Genomic DNA, 7929 nt, shown 5'->3' on the forward strand with positions numbered 1-7929 from the left:
ACAGTCACTAAGAATTAGACATTATGCTAGGCATTACCTTATCAAGACACAATAACCCTCCCCTCAAGGAACTTGACAACAGGTACATATATAAGTAAAAACAAATGTATTGGCTTTTTTAAAAAAAAACTAGATCCATGATTTAATTGTTGTTGATTAAATAAGGTTTTTTCAAAGCATTTACCACAGTGTCTGGCACACAGTAGGTGCTATATAAATTCTTATTCCTTTTCCCTCCCCCATCCCTATTGAGAAATCCCAGTGGGGAGATTCGTTCCAGTAAAGAGAAACAGACCTACTCTTTAATTTATGGTCTTAGAGAGTTGCCTGGGGGCACTGAGTTTTAGTAATTTTTCCCAGTCACTCCTTCAGCATATGTCAGATGAGGGAATCAATCCTAATTTTTCTGATTCTGAGGCAAGTGAGCTCTCTACTTAATACACCAAGTCACTTTTTATTTATAAAAATACACACGAGATACATATGTTTTTTTCCATGGTGTGGGGGTGAGGAATGGGATTTACAGTTGTTAAGTTCAGAAGAGAGGAGAGAGGGCTCAAGACAGAACTTTAAAGAAAATCCATGGTTGTAGGTTAGGATATATTTTATGATACAGCAAAGGAAACTGAGAAGGAGTAGCCAGACAGGTGGGAAGAGAACCAATGGAGTGTCATGAAAACCCAAACAGGAGAGAGTATCTGGGAGAAGAGGGAGTGTCAAATACTACAGTTTAGAGAGTATGAGAACTAAGAAAAAGCCATTGAATTTAGCAGTTAAGAAATCACTGGTGAGGCAACTAGGTGGCTTAGTATATGGAAAGCCAGTTCTGGAGACTGGAAGTCTTGAGTTCAAATCTAACTTCGGATACTTCCTACCTGTGTGACCCTGGATTTAACCCAACTGCCTAGCCCTTACCATTTTTCTGCCTTAGAACTGGTACTTATTATAGATTCTAAAGCAGAAGGTAAGAGTTTTTTATTTCTCTTTAAAAAAAAAAAGAAAAGAAATCGTTAGTAACTTTAGACTGTAAGTTCTTGAGGACAGTGACTTTAAAAAAAAAAACAAACCCATACCTTCTGACTTAAGCATCAGTTTTAAGATAGAAAAGCAGTAAGGGCTAGGCAATTGGGGTTAAGTGATGTGCCCAGCATCACATGGCTAGGAAGTGTCCAAGGTCAAATTTGAACTCAGGTACTCCTGACTCCAGGCCTGGCACTCTATCCACCATATGACCTAGCTGTAAAAAAATTTTTTTTTCCTTTCTTTTTTTTCCCTAGCTCTTATCATGGACCCTAGTACATAGTAGATACTTAATAAATGTTAGCTTGCCTTCACTTTGGAGAAAGTAGTTTTAATTGGGTGATGAGACCAGAAGTCAGACTGCCATGTGTTGAGAAAGTAAGAGTCAAGGAAGTAGAAGCAATGAATGCAGACAGATTATAAATTCTTTGAGGGTAAAGGACCATGATTCATTTGTTTTCATATCTTCCCCAGACCCTAGCACTATGCATTAGACATAGTAGCCACTTAATAAAAGTTTGTTGAACTGAAAGGAAATTCTTGAAAATGTAAGCACTCTCCAGATACCACAAATGGTATAGTTCCTGCACTGTTCTTTTTATACCTAAGATGGGAAAAAAGCCATGATGGAGACCAGTTGACTGTGTCACTGTTTAACAGAAAACATAATTTTCTGACAAAATATCTGAACATGCATCAAAATATAAAGCCAAATTATAGCTCTTCTCCAGTACATAAAATCACAGGGCAAGAAGGGTCTTGCTGTTATCAACAAAACCCTAATCTTTGAGCATTTAAAACCAAAGATACAAAAGACCACTTCCTTTTTTTTAATTGATGTTTGTTATTGAACTGAACTGATTCCATAGTGTGAATGTGGCATCCTCAAAAACCACCTTTCAACCACAGCACAGAATGGTAGATACTCATGAACAGGCTGCGAGTCAGTTTTGGGCTTCCCTTGACAGCAGATGCAAAACACAGATGAAATGGAATGACAGACACACGCTGAGAGTGTGAGACACTAAGTAGGCAATCTCCTTTTGGCTGACTGAGGGAAAAGATATCAAAGCATAGCAACTAGGTCCTACAGAAGGTTAGGCTATGGTAGCATCATCAAGAAATAACTCCTAGCAAGCTACTTCTCTGTAAGTGGGTAAAGTAGTCTTATGCTACAGGAACACTAACGAACCACTACTAAAGTTCCAAAGTAGAATGCCACTATTGAGAGAACTGTGGCAAACAGGAATACTTCTGCCTAGAAGATATCTATATTCCGGAGAAAAAGGAAGGACTTTTCTTGATTTTAAGTCTCTCTCTCTCTCTCTCTCTCTCTCTCTCTCTCTCTCTCTCTCTCTCTGTCTCTTATACANNNGCAAAACACAGATGAAATGGAATGACAGACACACGCTGAGAGTGTGAGACACTAAGTAGGCAATCTCCTTTTGGCTGACTGAGGGAAAAGATATCAAAGCATAGCAACTAGGTCCTACAGAAGGTTAGGCTATGGTAGCATCATCAAGAAATAACTCCTAGCAAGCTACTTCTCTGTAAGTGGGTAAAGTAGTCTTATGCTACAGGAACACTAACGAACCACTACTAAAGTTCCAAAGTAGAATGCCACTATTGAGAGAACTGTGGCAAACAGGAATACTTCTGCCTAGAAGATATCTATATTCCGGAGAAAAAGGAAGGACTTTTCTTGATTTTAAGTCTCTCTCTCTCTCTCTCTCTCTCTCTCTCTCTCTCTCTCTCTCTCTCTCTCTCTCTCTCTCTCTCTCTCTCTCTCGCTCGCACACACACGCACACACACGCACACACACACACACGCCTTGGAAAGTACCATTGGTTGTTCTTTTTGTTATCATAATCATTCAGCAAATATTTATTGAGTACCTGACCCAGTGTTAGCCTTATGTGATAGTCATCATTGTCATTATTTAGAGACAAGCCCAAGTTGATCCATGGATGATTTGATGATACTGGTTCAGTGTAATTCCTTCCTTACTTTCATCAGCAATGCCTTAATTCTTTTTTGGCATCTTTAATTCTTTGAGTTCCTATGTTAGTCTAGTTCCCCAAAGGTGTGTGGTAGTAATAGAGTACTTGACCTGGAGTCAAGAAAACCTGAGTTCAAATTTTGCCTCAGATACTTAGTAAGTATTTGGTCCTGGACACGTCCCTTAAGTTCTTTCTGCCTCAGTTTCCCCATCTATAAAATGGAGATAATAATAGCACCTACCTCCCAGGGTTGTTGCAAAAATAAAAATATGTTACTTGTAAGTGTTTTGCAAACCTTAATGTAATGGTGGGCAAACTATGGCCTGTGGGCCAGATGCGGGGCCCCCTGAAATGTTCTATCTGGCCACATGACATTATTCCTAATCTGACAAATACAGTGAGTAGGATACAATACAATAAAACTTCAAAAGAGTTGCCTTAGAAACAGACTGACAGATGAGCATTTCCTTTCCTTTGGCCTCCTCTTTAAAAAGTTTGCCCATCACTGCAATGCATTATTATTATTATCAGGTCCTGCCATGAACCTACCTAATATGGAAAGTGATAAGATTTAAGGGGTCTGAGTATACTATCTTGCCCCAAAGTATTCTCCTTTTCCCTCTAGATGCCACAATGGATGGACAACCATTTAATGGTTGAAGCATTTTAGTATTTTTAAATGCAAATACTCCTAGGAGAAATAAGTTTCAGAATTAGTGGCATTGAGTCCTTATTATAATAGTGACTACTTGCTTTCAGGTTAGTAGGGATTTATGAGATGCCAGGAGATTTGGGTCTAGACTGCCACTTGTTAGCTATATGATTTTTGAACCTTTCTGGACCTCATCTACAAAATTAGTATTTTATAGTAGATTATTTTTTAGGCTCTTTCCACTCTTTGATTTTCAATTTGGCCATTTACACCATTTTGCCTATGGCCCAACTTGGCTTCCATTGGGTTAGTATAATAAATAAACCACTCCAGCCACTACTACTACTACTTTTACTACTACTATGGGTAACAAAATAGGTGTGACCCTTATTTTGTATGTGTCCGTATATGTATATACATACTCATATGTATACATATCCATATTTGTATTCACACATATATTTGTAGTGGCATATTTCCTGCCAACATTAAGATTCTATTTCATTTTCAAAGGTGAAGTGACTAAGATGTTCTATGTATTAGAGTTTCCAATTGTTTGGAGCACAGGGACACTACCCACTTTCCTGTCAAACACTATCCAGGTCAACATTTCATAGATATACAGACAGAGAATAATGCCCTGTAGAGAAGAGAAATCAGATTCAAGATAGTCCTTTCAAGTAGCTTGTCCTTTCTATTGATTTAGTCAATAGAATGGAAGCTTACTTGATGGCAGACCATTTCACTTTTTTATTTAAGACCAATGATAGAAATAGAAATAGTTACATTTAGAAACCTGACTTTTTTCATTGTTTCTGCTTATAGATAGCTAAATTAGCTTATGGTAGGATTAGAAGGTCCTAGAATAATCAAAATTCTCAGAGCCTTTTCCATTCTTAACCTAATTCTGAAGTCATGCAACGTATAGTTTACCTTTTATATAATCTTGTTCATGCCATTGTTACCTCAACAGTCAGGAACTCTTTAGCTTCCTCAAACTTGTCTGAGATGAGATGCTTTGAAGCCTTCTTATAGAATCATAGAATGTATATTGAGTTGGAAAGAAACGTAGAAGCCATCAAACGTGTCTAATTTCCTCATTTTATATGAGGAAACTGAGACAAAGAAGTTAAGAAACATGCCCAAGATAACACAGCTACTAAGTGTTTGAGATGGGATTTCAAGTCAGTTTATCCAGACTGCAAGGTAATATTCTATCCATTACACCACACTAACCTCTTAAGCTCTCTGTAGACTCTCTGACTCTGCAGAGTTAGAAGATGGGAGTTCTAGCCTTACTCTCCTCACCTTTAAAATGGAAATATTAATATTTGCTCATACTCATAATCATACTAGAACTAGATTCCTTAGCTCAATCCCTTTAAGTACATCGCAATATTACTGTGAGAATACGAAAGTGGTAAGTGTTAGAGATTATTCTGACTTACCTAAGAAGAAATAGATCCAAACAATCAGGCTCCTTGTTTCTTGTAACTTTGATTAGGGGGAGCATTTCCTCTCAAAGGCAGATAAGCGGAGAGATGTCTTGAGGCTAAACTCCTCACCAACATTTGAGAAAAATAAACTTGATTAGGAACTGTGCTCCTTTTCTCCCAGAATAAGGTATTTTTACCATAGCTGTGAAGAACTGGAAAGCTACCTGCTGGTGGCTTTCAGGGCGTGGTAAGTAGTTTGAAGGGCAGGACCCACTGATACAGTCCTGGAGCTCTCTGTCTGGCATCAGAAGCTCTTACAGAAGGCTAGGCAAGGGGGACTGTTCCAAAGCAGCCAACCAGCTATGGGGGGCTTATGAATATGCAAATTAATTACAGTCAAGTGCAGGTTGAGCTTTTCCCAGCATGTAGCTATGCTGCTCAGGTGTCCACAAAACTCAGCTTAACTCAGTTCAGTAAGAAAGCCGGAAAAAGTGGCTTTCTTTTTCTTTCCAAAACCTATAAGGACCTTTTCAGAGTAGAAAGGGACTATAGAGCTTTTCTAGTCCAATCCATTCATTTTATGAATGAAAAACTATGGACCAAAGAAGTTAAATGGCTTGTTCCTGGTCACTTTGATCAAGCTCAACAACTTTGAAAGGTCTTTGAAATAAAGGCTGAAGCCTTTTTAATAGCATTCAAGGATTGTGGGTCAGTTATTTAGTCTTATCAGAGTCTAAATGACCCCATGAACTATATTGTCCATGGGTTTTTTGGACAAAAATACAAGAGAGGTTTGCTATTTCCTTCTCCACTAGATTAAGGCAAATAGAGGTTAAATGACTTATCAAAGGTCACATAGCCAGGAAGTGTCTGAGGCTGGATTTGAACTCAGGTTTTCCTAACTCCTGGCCCAGAGCTCTCTCCAATGTGTCATCTAACTACCTACTCTTGTCAAACTGGTCTACTGATTGTTTCTCTTCTACATATTGAACATTCCCAAATCTGTGCCTTTTCTTATATAGTTTGCCTCAATCAGAATGCCTCATTTCTTCATATCCATTTAACTTTCTATCTTTCAATTATCAACTCGAGCTTCACTACTTTTGTAAATTATCTTTTATTCACCTTACCCTTGATCATATTTATTAATCTTTTTTCTCCTTGAGCAACTTTTGTTTGTATCATTATTAACTGCCCTGCATCACCTATTACAATTCTCAGCTTATAACACGTTTCTTATTTCCCTTAGACTTTAAGTGCCATGAGGTATAATATTTCCTAACTAGCATGATACCATGAACATAAAAGATATTCAATAAATGTCAATGTTAATATAAGTTCAGGGTGAGCAACTTACCTATGACTTTCCATGAGATAAATGAACTTCTGACTTTTGTGTAGAGTTAGGTTGAAAACAAGAGTTGATTATGAACTATAAATATACTTTTAAGTTCACTGATCCATCCTGAAGTCTTTTCATCCAGTAGACTCTATCATTATCATCATCACCAGTGACCATTTCTAGAATGCAGTATTATATTAGGTACTCAAGATATTAAGAAACATAAGGCATTGTCCTTGTTCTCAAAGTGACTTAAAATCTAGTTCACTCAATTTCATGGTCATTTATTTGCCAAATATTGGAGTACCCACCTTTTTAAGTCATATGCTAACTGTTACTTTGAGGGATATTCAGTTCAAAGTAGCATATATGATTATCACTCGACTAATATTCTGTCTGTACTGAGTCATCAGCTCTTATCCTGAACTCCCTTTGCTTTCTGTAATACATTGTCTTTGTATCCCCAGCACTTAGCATTGAGCATGGTATATAACTGACTTAAAACACACACACACACACACACACACACACGCACGCACGCACACACGCACACACACACACATATCCTTACTTTCTCTCTTAGAATCAATGCTATAGGGGGCAGCTGGGAAGCTCAGTAGATTGAGAGCCAGGCCTAGAGACAGGAGGTCCTAGGTTCAAATCTGACTTCAGACACTTCCCAGCTGTGTGACCCTGGGCAAGTCCCTTGACCCTCATTGCCTATCCTTACCACTCTTCTGCCTATTTGAGGTTTTCTTTCTTTTTTTTTTTAAACCTCTACCTTCCGTCTTGGAGTCAATATTGTGATTAAATGTTAATTCAGGGGCACCTAGGTGACTCAGTGGATAGAGAGCCTGCCTTAGACACTTCATTCCTGTATGACCCTGGATAAGTCACTTAACCCCAATTGCCCAGCCCTTACCACTCTTTTGTCTTAGAACTGATACTCTGTATTGATTTTAAGACAGAAGGTAAAGGTTTATAATTTTAAAAGAAAAGAAAAGAAGGAGTCCTTTCTCTGAGAGAGCAAACACTTAGAGATAAGACACAAACACAAATAACTATATTAGCTTGTGTAAGTCGCCTGCCCAGCTACTTCCCTTGTCCCCTTTTCTCTCCTCTCATCTTATAACTTGAAAAGAGGCTCAATTGTGATGTAGCCATCAAATAGCTGAACTGAGAAACAAACATTAAGTGTGACAATGGATGAAATGTAAAGAATGTTGGATTTGCCACCAGGAGACCCAAATTCAAAACACCAGCTCAGCTACTTCCTAGCTGTGTGACCCATGGCTGATCCAATAGCCCCCTGCACCTCAGTTTCCATATATATATTTATGAAGGTGATGGTATGCTACATAACTTCTAAGATCCCTTCCAGTTCTATCCTATGAACTTATAAAGATAATACAAGATAAGTACATTGGAGAGATGCCAAATAAAATGAAATGTGAAGTTCTGGATGGGGAGGAAGTTTG

This window comes from Gracilinanus agilis, chromosome 2 (genome assembly GCF_016433145.1).
Source record: "Gracilinanus agilis isolate LMUSP501 chromosome 2, AgileGrace, whole genome shotgun sequence".
Taxonomy (NCBI): Eukaryota; Metazoa; Chordata; class Mammalia; order Didelphimorphia; family Didelphidae; genus Gracilinanus; species Gracilinanus agilis.